Raw genomic sequence first — 12,827 nt, 5'->3', positions numbered from 1 at the left:
TATCTTAGGCTTCCAGCGTCACTTGTACATACAGCTGGCGCGCAAATGTCAGTGGGAGCGTTGTTGTAGGTTGCTTTGGTGTTTGCCGCGGGGATTGGGATTCGTATACATCGTCTTCCGGTGCTCGAATGAAATTATTCCGATCGGGAGAGGTTCCAAAGGTCGCCTCACATGCGTCGGGTGATAGCGTTTGGCAGAGACAGAACTACTTCATTTAACGCGGAAGCCTATAGTCCGGGTCCGCGGGGCCAGTCGTCAGTCAGGCGTATAGTTCATACAGAATGGTAGGGAGTGTGTTGATGTTCGGCCCATAGAATTTTTATTGTTGTTGCTGACAACTCTATGGTTGGGCCGGTGTGCCTCCTGAGAAAAAAAAAATTTAGTTGCTAGACTAAATTTTCTGCGGGCACAAAAAGCGACATCACGGTGGAAGCACACTTGCGTTATCAAATTCCACAAGGGGGAGAAAAGAATCATGATCAATAAATAGAACGAAAAAAAAAAAAACCGCACCTGGAGCCCGCCGTGACGTCATGAGACAAGCGAAGTTTTGAGAACTTCGCCTGTAGCGCTATGTGGTTTCGGCGCGAAATTCAAAGAAAGAAGTTTAGACCGTGTTTTCCAATAATTCATCAAGGCCCTTCTTGTCGAATGAATGAAAATAGCGTTTTGCAAGAATACCTTACCATGCGTAAGTGGCTTATTGTTCATAATTAAGGTTTTCATTTACACGTTTGGCGCGCTGGCTGGCTTGTCCTTGAACCGCGAACTGGTTAACCCCTTGCTATAGCCTCTCGTTTATCCGCCGATCGATCACTGCGCCCTTCTCAATTGATTGACCATACGCTGGTCGTCGTCACGCCCCGGAACGATTCCAACCGCTGGAGGTTGAGCCAAATTTCAGTGCCAATTCTATATTGGCCCCCCAAAATCACGTGCGGTCGCAGCTCGGACTACGTAGCAGCTGCATAGAAGGCCCCCCGTACCTGAATTCCTTCCCTTCCAAAGTGATAGAGAGAGATCGCAGTCATTGTTCAGCGCACATATATATGGCGTTTGTCGGGGAGGTTGAGGCGAAGCAGAGGCACACACTTAGGCATCCCTAAATTGAGCACGGCTCAGCGTCTCTGGGGAGACGGAAGTGGGAAGAAACGGGATAAAAGAATGAGGGAGAGGGCGATGATGGGTTGAGTGGCGTCCCCTTGCGGGGCTGGAAAAGGCCCGATTTAAGATGTTGGAGGCCGGGAGGATGTCGAAAAGCGTTTATCGCAGGAAAGGGAAGTGTACCTGGGCTCAACCGTAGGAAGACAATGTCTGATTAAGTGTTCCGCTTATTCTGCGTGTGCAGCGACATGCTCGCCATCCACTATATGGACGTGGACAAAGTCCGCGAAAGTGTGTGGAGTGGAGATGCGACCAACCTGAAGACTATGAAAGATGGATATAATAGACAATATGTTTTATTAGTCGCTTTTTTTGCAATATCTGCACGAAACGGGCCTCCGCCTGACCCCACAGAAGGGGAGGCGCTGAAGTATACACCGTGCTTAATTCGTTGGCGCGCGTGGAACACGGCGGAACTCGGCAGCGCGAACAACAATTAAGGGCCTCCCTTGCTCGGATACACTATTTCTACTCCACGCAGGACCACCACCGGCGCGTTGTCTTCCGCAGCTCTTCGCTCCGACGCGATTGGGTATTTGGGTAGCTCGTTTCTAGAAAGAGAGGAAGACGACGTCGATCGGGGCGCGCGCCGTCCGGCAGGCCTGTGTGGCTGTGACTGGCCGGTAGAAATGATCGGCAGAAAATTGTGCGACGCCCGCCGTCGCCGAGGAAGTCTGGATCCCTCGCCGTAGCTCGATCGTCGCCCCTCCCCCCGCCGGCAAGCGACAAAATTTCAGGGGCCAACTTCGGCGCGCGCGTCGGGTCGTGCTGTCCACTGCCACTGACCACCACCACCACCACTGTTGTTTCGGTCGTCGGCGTGCGCCGGCGATGATTGTGGTAGCGGGAGCGGCTGGACCCGTAGCCCAGTCGTCGAGATAAGCCCCGCCCACCTCCGCGCCCGAACTGCCGCTCCGGCCGCTACCATAATGCTGTCATGAGAACCGCGGTAACTATTCAAATTCTGTTATTTTCCACTCTTCACTAGTAGCCCCATTGTGGAATCAGCGCTGGCCAAGAGGCGCTATGAGAGTGTGCAACTGCAGATGCGTTGATGCTGCCTAGTAGAGAGGCCATGATATTAACAGACACGCACATGTATCAACGTTTGCTTTAGCCCAGTGCATTTAGCAAAGCGCTCTGTCCCTGTCCGTGCACATTGCAAGGAGCACATGCAGTCTTATGTCTTAACATGCCAGTTTGCACGGTCGGGTCAGAAGCTCGACACATGTGTGCCTCAAGATGAGCAGTGAATCTTCTGACGCGAAATTGCAGCGTCTGCTGCTGAAAACTGTTTCCTCCGCTGGCTTAGGCTTTGTTTTATGGCGCTGCTGTTGGCACGCAAAGTTTCAGTGCTGTTTGCTCACAGTGCTCCTGCGTTGGCACCAGGGGCGTAGCCAGAAATTTTTTTCGGGGGGGGGGGGGGGTTCACCGGCCCGACCGGGGGGGGGGGGGGGGGGGCAAGCTTCTGGTTTCCTTTAGGTCACGTGATCGATAATAAATGTCGGTAGTTTCAGCACACTCTATACATGTATATCAAAGACATTTAGTAGACCAGTCTCGAAAACGCATCATTGAGACGACCCGCCCGATCGGAGAAGACATCGTTAATCGTTAATTTCCGTTAAGCGTAGATGGCGTCGTCCTCGTCGGGGCGATGTGCGTTTCACAAGTCAAGGACGGCTATACGCGTGAAAATGCACGTGTGACCAGGCTATACCTACTCCCATAGAAATAGCTTGTTCGCTGCGTCTTTGCGCTAGAAAACTTAATACGCGCAAAAACGCGTAAGGCTCTTTTTTTCTTTCGAAGCTTTCGTCGCCCTGCTCCCTCATACGACAGGGTTGCATTTCCTGCGGCAAGTGCATGGGCCGCTCTGTCTTCCGCTGTGTGCGAGCGTGCAGCCGTCATTGGCCTTTACGTCAACAGATTCAGAATTGTAAAGAATATTTCACCGCACAGCGTAGATATGGCATGTGTACGCATTTTAAGTAGTGCGTGCAACTCATTTCTGTTTCACTTACGCTGGTGCAAACAGAAAGTGGCCTTGTACCTCACAGAATCTCGACTGATTGGTGTACTAGTGATGCAGGAATGAAATCCGGTCTTGTTCAGTGCATAGTGCACATAATCAATTTCTCAGGACGCGTGAACTCCGACGAGAACTGTCAGCACCTGCAACAAGAGTTCACTTACGCTGTACTGCGCACAGCAGTAATTCATGTTTGTCGGCTGTCTGTTTCGTGCATTCTGTTGCGAGTCGGTGGAATTCCACTGCTGTCATCAACCCCTTCGTGTGTACATTGCTGGTTTGGGATTCCACAACAAAACAGCAACTACCAGCCTTCCGTAATTGCTGGTTTGGGATTCAACCACACAACAGTAATTACCAGCCTTCCGTATAGGGGCGCAATCGCAAACAAGAGACGTTTCTCGCGCAGACTAAGCCTACGTTCACGATTGGGAAGCGGCAAGCGGGCGGAAAGGCCAAAGCGGCCGGAAAGTTTTTTCCGCGCCTGTCCAAGTTGTTTACATTTGTTTTGCTACCACCGCGGCCGCCGCTGCCGTTTTCGTCCAGATCCATCTAGTCTGCGTACGTTTGTCGGCGTGGTGGCGCTCATTATCGCATTATGTCGAGCGGTATGTTCGTTCTTTGACCCACGTACCGTCATCAAAAGTGATCATTTTACGCAAATTCGCTTGTCATCTGCGACCTTCGGTAAGTTCCTCGTTGGCGATCCGTAATTCTCCGCAGACGGGCGCGGTAGCGCTGAGTCACAGGTTGGTGCCTAGGCGTGAGAATATTTCTTTAATAGCTTTTATTTACAATTTGTAATAACATTTCATCATTTCGTATTGTCGGCGCCTCCAGGACACCAAAGGGGCAACGGGAACACCACAGCTAAAACCCGGGCTGGCCCTTGTGTTGGGGCTCGCCAAAGCCTGCGCGTCCTACGTGAGACCTACGCTCCCAATCTATCGTCGCGACGAGAATGAATGAAATGAATGAAAAACTTTATTTTTACAAAGGAGTTTTCCCGGCGTGGACTGAAGGCCACAGGGGCCCTCAGTCCAGGGCCCCTGTGGCCTTTGCCATCTTGCGAGCTCTGTCGATCAGCTTGAGCTGTTCTTCATGCTCCGGTGTTGGTGTTTTGTGTACTGGCGCTACCTTTGGTTTTTGGCAAGCCCATGTAACGTGACGAGAAAGCACCCCGCGACTTCTGCAACATACCGTACACGTGCGAGGAGAATTATGGAGCGCCAACGAGGAATCTGCCTAACTAGTGTCTGCCGTGGAAGTGGAAGAAGAAATGGCTTTTATACTTCTACCTACTTGTTTTCTAGAAATGGACAATGAATAAACGGAAGACGCGGACACCTCGGAAACGGCGGTGGTGGGTTCGCCTGGCTTTGCAAAAGCGCGAGAAGTTGGGTCACGCCAAGGCTTCATTGCCGCACCTCCGGTCGCGCGACGTTGAATACTATCGCGAGTATTGCCGACAGTACGTTTTAGTGCCACTCTTGTCGTAGAGCAAGGGCTGGTTCTTGATCGCGTCGATCAGCATTACAGCCTACACTTCTGGTGCCATGTTCAATTTTACGACCGGTTGTTTACATGCTAGTGTAGCTTGCAGTGAAGCAGAACGACATTCCGCCGCGTTTCCGCTTCGCCATGGCGAAAAAATCGGCCCGAGACTGATTTGGCTCGCAGCCTGTTTTTCTGCCTGTTTTGCCGCCTAGGCTGGCGGATTTTTGCAAGATTTCGCCGCTTCCTACAGCTTCGAGACCAAGTGTGAACGTAGCCTAAGATCCTGCGCGAGCGTGACCTAATCGGCACCTGAAGGGAAGCGGCGGAAATGTATACCGGAGATTTCGACCACCTGGGGTCTTTAACGTGCACCTAAATCTATCTAAACGGGCCTCGAGCGTTTTCGCCATCATCTAAAATGCGGCTGCCGCATTAGTTGCTTCATTTGTTGCACATTTGTTGCTTCAGAATGCGGCCGCCACATTCTCGCTCAAAACTTCACAGAGTGTCAAAGCCTTGACAAACACCGTGACAGTTTTTTTCATATGCAGACATGATTCGCTGTAAATTACCAACCAAACGGAAGCGCCCAGGAATGAAATTGTGATAGTAGCACCGGTTTCATGAATTATGTCAGCGCGAAGCGACGAAAACAAAGGGCGGGTAAGTGGGGGGGGGGGGGGGGGGTTGCGGAAAAAATTTCGGGGGGGGGGTTTGAACCCCCCCAACCCCCCCCCCCTGGCTACGCCACTGGTTGGCACCATAATTGGGCACCTGTAACTGATAAGACAGATAAGAAAGCAGTATGAACAAAGTAAAAATAATTCTTACATTTTACTGGTCCTGAACTCCTTTCATCCATGATTGCGTCACGTTCAGATGCACAGTCGCTGCATAGCTTGTTGCTGATGGTGCCGTAGTCCAAAACCACGTGTCAGAGCCTGCATTACTGATAGGTCGTTAATGCTCAGCATAGAAATGCAAAGACATTGTAGTCTATTTCTACTTGTTTGCATTTCATTTTGTGCTGATGGCGATGTGTGTAAATGCGCAAGACCATTATGGATTCAACAGTTATGAAAGGGAATGCATGCTTTGAAGTCACAATTGTTACATGCCGTCGAGCTGATACTACCTCGTGCACTCTTTCATGATGTGTACCTAGCCGGTACCAGTAAGTAGGCTTCGTACTCTTGATTCTGCAGCTGTCATTGTTTTAATTATGGTTTGACGCTCCCTTGTCATGTGGTGCACTTTTGAAGTCAATTTATGATCGAACTTCTCGACTGCGATTGGCTCCCTTGCGCAGCTTGAAATCGTCTCAATCATGATCAAAATTGCACCATATGACTAGAGTGTAAGACGCCGACCCTCCTGCCCCTCTGTCTACATATATAAATCTGAGGAGTTTAGTCTGAGTTAACTGGTACCTGCCTGATTGAAGTCAGCAACCCAGATTTCACGAGAGTGTTGAACGAGAAAGATTTTGGATTCGTTTCGGGTTCAGGTTTAGACTTCTGAATATTTTCCAGTTTCGTTCAGGTTCTGCTCTGGGCCAAAAATGTAATGGTTCGAACCGGTTCATAGGGGTTCATAACAGTTCGGAATTAAGGAGAACACAACACTGTAGAAAATGATGTTTTTCAGCTTCACCCTGCACATTTAATTTGAGCTAAAGGTATAGTTTATTTCTACTCTTACGTGACACGCCTACTGATGTGCCTCTAATGTCTTGAATATTATAGGCACCAAATTGATTATGCAGTGACTGCAGGCGCACAGGTTTACTGGGATTTGTTTTTGAAGCCGCAGTGCCAAATGCGTTGAAAGCGCGATTAATTCCATTATTGCACCTGTAAGCTGCCATACATCTGCGTGCACCTTGCCCATTGAGGTTGTGGGACTAGTGAGGAAATCATTTAGCAAGATTTCGTATTGACACAGACCTAGCTGTGCTACAGGCGTTGCCCTTACAAGGATGTCTTGTTCTCCACAGCCTGCAATGAAACTGTAATGACGCACCCATGCAAATTCCGCTATTTTAAAAGACTAAAACTTAGGCCTTATCAATTTTCTTTTTTTCGTGTTTGAATTAATGCACCTTCCACATTACGAGCTTTGCACCATTTTGTAGTTTGCTGCATAATTGATGGAGATCAATTATTTTATGACCATGCTCACTTCAACCAGCCTTGGTTGCACAAAAATTAAAAGCGTTATGAGTGTCAGAACTAAGTTGAGGTGAGGTTATTTGAGTTTTGCCTGTAGCGTGGGAGCCGTTTGCTGATTGCGGGAGGCTTCGAACCTTTTCTAACATATCCTGTCTGACATGCCCTAGCAGAGGGTCCACAGCAGTGTTGCTAACTTTTTTTTTTGTAGCGTGTTGCTAAACTGAAATAATAATGTCGCTAAATTTTCCGTCAAAGTTGTTAAAATTGTCAGTGAAGCTTTTCAGCTGAATTTTAAGTAATGTAAACACTATAGTGTAGGCTAACGCAGGTGTAAATTATCTGCTGCCACATTTCACGTTTGTCTAATGTCCATGCAGGTGAGGAATAAGCAGCGAATTTATCAATAAAACGTAGAGGGCTTTACTGATGTATGCTTACATAACAACGGATGATGACAGCGAAAGTTGTACGCTTACCTTCATATTGTGAAGTTAGAAATGCAGCACAATTAAAACAAACACGAGTTATCTGATTTTCCTAGCACAAAAAGTGACTTGCTCCACATTATACCTGCAGTGTTTGTAGTCCTTGGTGCTCCTGAAACGAGAGCTAAGTTCGGCAACACGCGCTTGGTTGCTTGTTAAGACTAACGAAGCCAATTACGTGAGATATATAGAGGTCAAATACTGCATTTCCGCCCTTTAATATAGATGAAAGCACCATGCAATATTGATTTGTCCAAAAGCAATGAGAAAAAGAAGCAGCGGGCTCAGAGTAGCGTGAATGTGTTCAGCCGCTCCACTCTCCTTTCTACAGATCGCCTTCCTAAGGTTGATCTGTCTTACTGTACTACGTTCTAAATCTCACCATAAAATTCATAGCAACAGGCCTTGGCCAACTTATTTTACTGCTACGCTTGCAACTGTTCACCAATCGAACGTATTTAGTGAAATTGCTGAACCTGCAGCATTAAGACACATTCAAATCGCTTTTGTAAAGACGTTAAAAAAAACCCGCTCATTTTGTCAGTGCAGTGCAAATCCTGTGAAAGTTGTCGTGCTGGGATACACAGTGTGAAGACGACTGATGCGAAAGCAACTGTTCTTTCATCATGGTCACAGAGCCCACGCATCACACATCCAATTTCGGCCACTCACTTGTAGCTTTAAAATGGTAAATTGTATTCTATAGAAGGCAATCTTCGAAACATTTCTAATTTCGAAGTGGCTAAAATGTCGCCAGCTGTTCTGTCACATCACTAAAAAAAAGTCAGAGTTCACCTAATACAAAAAATTGTTGTGAAACAGACAAGACAGATCGTTAAAAATATAGACAAAGTTTTATGGCAACACTGATTACCAGAGCCTTATGAACTGCTTATCGAACTGGTTCGGAACAGCTCCTCCAACAAGTTCGTGTTCAATTCCAAGGTGGTGGAAAAATAACTATTTGGTTTGGTTCAGGTTCAGCTGAAGGTAACGGTTCAACTCCAGTTTTTGGTTCAGTTAGTTTCAGTTCAGTTCAGTTTCTGTTCGGTTCGACGGCCTGGAACTGACAGACAGCAAAAACATGCGTGAAGTACACACACAACTGTCCTCTAGATTTTGCGTGTGAATGCTATCCATTTCATTTTCGTGCTGTCTTCCATTATAAATAGGTTCAGAGGGATTGCCGCAAATTCATCGCAAATGCAGTGCATTTGTGAATAATGTGAACATAACGTTCACATCTGCAACTCTGGCAATCATCGCGTGGCACACAGATTTTGCTTCTTGCTATTGTCCAGGTTCGCAGGTGTGATTGAACACGTGAGTCATTGAGCCATCCATTTACTACATTGTTATGACAAGTGAAATGTGTGGACAGGCACACTGACAGGTGCTGCAGAGTAAGCAGCTTGTGGTTGACTGATCTTTTAAGGTGGCGTGATCACTATGATGAAGCAGCGGTGATGTTGCAGTTACACTAGGGTCGAATGTGGCTGACTGCTGGCGAATGGTTTTTAGAGGTTACTGCGCAGTTGGATTGTGTGGTGGCCACATCGTGTGAGCTTTGTGAAGATCAGCCTACACAATGGACAAACTTGAAAAGAAGCAAAATATATGGGGCACTGGGATGTGAGTTCGCGGCGTCGTGCTTGCAGCCGGCCATCACTTCACTTCTTGCTAGTTAGTTATGGCAGTGATGCCTGCCATATCTGTCGTGAGGTTTTGCTCTCAAACCACTCGTAAAACGGAGATTTTAGCGTTTGCAGTCTCAAATTCACATTTTTCTTGCGCTGTGTCAAAGGGGAAAAGAGCATGTCTGTGTCAAAGAGCATGTCTTATACACTCTCATGAGGTTAGCTGCTGTCAGGTTATCTGTTATTGGCTGTAGAGTTCCAGAACAGGGAACAGCACGGGATATTTGGGAACATTAGCTTAGCTACAGTTTTTTACATTCCTACTGAAAAGAGTCTGCTTCTAAAGGCTCTTACGCAGACATGCAGCCACTACGCTAGCTTTGTACATGCAGAATTGTTTTGTAATGGCTTATTGAAGAATAGGGCAAACCTTTATCTTATGTTGCTTTTTTTTTTTTCGTTAGGAGCCGACATGGTTATGTAGATCAGTAGTACACGTTAGACCAGTCATTGCGAGCTGTGCAGCATGTTAGCTTCGATCCAACAAAGACGAAAATTACGATTTGACAGCACATTGTGTTGTCTTTATGTTGCGTATGCTGCGCTGCAGTTGACAAATTACACAGCTTATGTCAATGTTTTTTCCAGTCGGTTATGATGAGTAGCTTTGTATTGCTGACAGCATGCTGTTGAGTGGAAGAGACAGTGGCCCAAAGTGTCGTAGCCGCTCCGTTTTTTCGGGAGCCAAAAATAACATCTGTATGCAAGTACTGCAGGGCTTCTTTCGAAGCTGGGCTTTGTGCCCAGCCAGCCCTGCGTCAAGGTCATTCCAATGTCATGTCTATTCCCGGCCATATCTTTCTATTTAGACCTTCCCTTCAGCATCTGGATTTTGCGATTGAAGTCTGGATATATTGGCATTATTTTGAGTGTTTTCTTGACAAGAGCAAATGGTACAGACTTTGGTGAAAGACTAGTTCAGAATGTGTAGTTCGTCAGAATGTGTAGTCTGTACTATAGACGTGTTAAGGCTTTCTTTTAGTGGGCAAGTGACCTTGTAAAGCTGAACAGCTGTGCATCGTTTGATGACAACTTCACTAACTACTTCAAATTTTATTTGGTTATTTGTTTGTTTGTCACCTTTATTTCGTATCAAAATCATCAACAGCTTGCATTGTTGTACGTTAACGCTAAAGCAGGAGCATTCGGCACGGCATTCAACTCGTGTTGGTGTTGTAAAAGAAAGCCGCTTATAAAGAGATGTCTTATCAAGGCACTAAGAACCATTCATTGTTTCTAGAAAACCTTGACCTCTACCTCAAGCAATAGACTTGCATAGGGACATATTGGATGTGTATGGTTTGGCTTCAACTGTGAATGCCTGCTTTCTTGCACAGCACTGGCCTCACTCTGAAGATGTGTTCTGTTGTGCGTAAGTACAAGTGCCACCTCTACACACTCAAATTTGTGTGCACTGTGTGCTTTCATCTTTTTTACATCTCTCTGCTTTTCATCACTGAGGTCAAGTCTCCGGGCGTTTGGTAATGCCCTCAGGTGCTGTGTGCGCAATTGTGCACTCCCGGGATAGTGCGCCAAAAAAAATAGGACTGCTGAAATAATCATATTTAAAATTTCACGCATACATCTCGGAACACTTCCAATCGAACCTGTGCTGCAATTTTGAGTAATATATGTAAAGTGCTTTAGTAAAATGTCTTGGAAGTTAGGCGGCTGGATTTTTGCTCTCAGTCTCAGTATGTCATTATGTAGCGGGCTGACCTTTTCAATTCTTTTTCACAATGTTTTACATCAGACTTCAAGTGGCTGGTTAGGTATGCGCGATGGTACAAAGGGGGCGTGTCTACATGCTTGGTCTACATGTTTTGCATACGTCCAGGGCTTGAAAATCGTTGTTTTGGTTATAGTGCGGTACCGCTTATAGTGCCGATATTCGCGACTCCGGCGACTTACGTTATAAGCGGTCTACACTGTATCTCACATACCTCAGAGAGACTGAAAGGCCCGATTCTTGTTAGTCACAATCATATAAAGCCAAGGAAAGCACAGGGCAAAGTTGCTGCCAAGTTGGCATGAAGTTGCTTGTTCATCCACTTTCATTTCCCCAGCTACTAATGACATTTAAAACCTGCTGACAAACATATGCATATATACATGCTGCACCTGAGCTGCAAGACTGATTAGGTATTAAGTGCTAAGTGTGCTGGAGAAAAAGAATGAAAACATAAATGACTAGGGCCCATTTGCTCATAGAGCCAGTATGTTCGGTCATGTGGTAGGTTTTATTCTTTCTTCGGTGGCAATGATGTTTGTCAAGCGAAGTTCTAAAGTGCCTGAGTTGCTGTGCTTTCCTGGTACGCTGCACACACACGCACGCACGCTCGCTCGCTCGCTCGCTCACTCACTCACTCACTAGATAGCCTGCTTGCCTGGCTCGTGTAAATACCTTGCAGATAGTATGTATATAATGTGTTCAGTGTGTTGAGATGTATTAAAGATGTTAAGTTATGCCAGCACTTCAAAACACACCGTTTGGCATCATCCCGTTGACCCATTCTTGCGTGTAATGGGTAAACAGGAAAAATTTTACATGCAACCAGACAGTCGGACAGAAAACTCCATGAAGGCTCCTTTTGGTGTTTGTGGGTTATAAGTACTTACAGTGCTCTTGGAATTCTGCATGGTGTACTGCGAGATTTCGATCTCGTTTGCATGGACGTTTGCTTTCTACCTGTCTTGTGCGCTCTACTATGTCATGCCTGTTTGTGGCCCTCGGGGATAATTAAAGTGGGCCGTGCTGACAATGTGATATCATTTAGCTCTTATAGTATGCACAGTAGGCGCAGTTGTTTAGGTCCCGCTGCAGAGGAGGAAGTCAGCGACAGCGAAATGCAAAAGTTATAGAGAAAAATATTGCCTATGAGTGGCTCTCAAATCGGCAGGTGCATATCTTCCTGCTCTATTGCGGAATTCCTGCTCGTATGCTACATTGGATCACGGTTTCAAATCATTTCTTTTATTTGTTCTCTTTAAACTCGCCTTCTAGACTTGTGGATGGTGCAAGGTCGTTCCTGGTAGGCAGGTGTTGCAGCAGCTGATCTTCCTCATGTACATGTGTTTTAAAAAAAAAAGCCTTGTTTTGCAGTCTTTCTTTCTGCTCCAATATTGGCGAGCTGACAGGCACTTTCTCATTCTGAGGCACGTTACAGTGCACTCTGTCGCACCACTAAAGCTCAGGTTTCGTTTAAACATGCCCATCGCCAGTGGTAGGCAAAATGGATGTTGCACAGAACTTGCGGCTTATCGTCGCTGCTTCTCGGGCTATAAGGTATGGATAGATTATGTACTGTCTCTTTCGTTGAGCGCAGTTGAGATGAAATCCAGTGGCCACGGTAGTTCACTGTTCATTTCGTTTCATTTTACTGCTTTCAGAGCCATTCAGGCAGTAGGGAGCTGGTTTAATTACATGAAAATAAAAATAAAAACGATTGTCTATGTTATTGCACGTTACGCAAGGTGTTCAATTAGTGCAGGTTTGAAGTCTGAAGGATACCACTGATGGGAAGAGGGCAGTGAGAAAGTTATTTCGGTCAATGCTTGCACTGTGTCAAGGGTTCCCTAACTCTGTACCCTCACCAGGCTGCCCAGAGCACTGCGGAAGAATGGTGTGGCCTCGTCAATAGCAATTTTCACTGTCACCTGTGCCATTGTTTGGTACAAAAGGAACACCGAGAAATTTTCCAGAAGCTTGATCTAAGCTGTGCTCTTAGGATCTCTTTAATGTCAAGTGTTCTTTGATTGGTAGGTATCTTTAGCTTGGGGC

The 12,827-nt window shown here is 46.5% G+C and overlaps 1 protein-coding gene across 5 annotated transcripts in view; it reads left to right on the top strand.

The window, feature by feature from the left end:
• LOC119458070 (UTP--glucose-1-phosphate uridylyltransferase) overlaps positions 1-12,827 on the top strand; it is a 60,888-nt gene that overhangs the window by 21,028 nt on the left and 27,033 nt on the right. The window contains exon 1 of one of the 5 annotated variants that reach the window (XM_049670735.1): positions 10,400-10,418. The exons of the other annotated variants lie outside the window; for them this stretch is intronic. The gene's annotated coding sequence lies outside the window, so the exon portion shown is untranslated. Of the gene's footprint in view, positions 1-10,399; positions 10,419-12,827 lie in introns of those variants that run through there. 5 annotated transcript variants of the gene reach the window in all.

This window comes from Dermacentor silvarum, chromosome 7 (assembly GCF_013339745.2).
Source record: "Dermacentor silvarum isolate Dsil-2018 chromosome 7, BIME_Dsil_1.4, whole genome shotgun sequence".
NCBI classification, from domain to species: Eukaryota; Metazoa; Arthropoda; class Arachnida; order Ixodida; family Ixodidae; genus Dermacentor; species Dermacentor silvarum.
The sequence above is the reverse complement of the archived record's forward strand: the minus strand, read 5'-3'. Positions and strand labels throughout refer to the sequence as shown.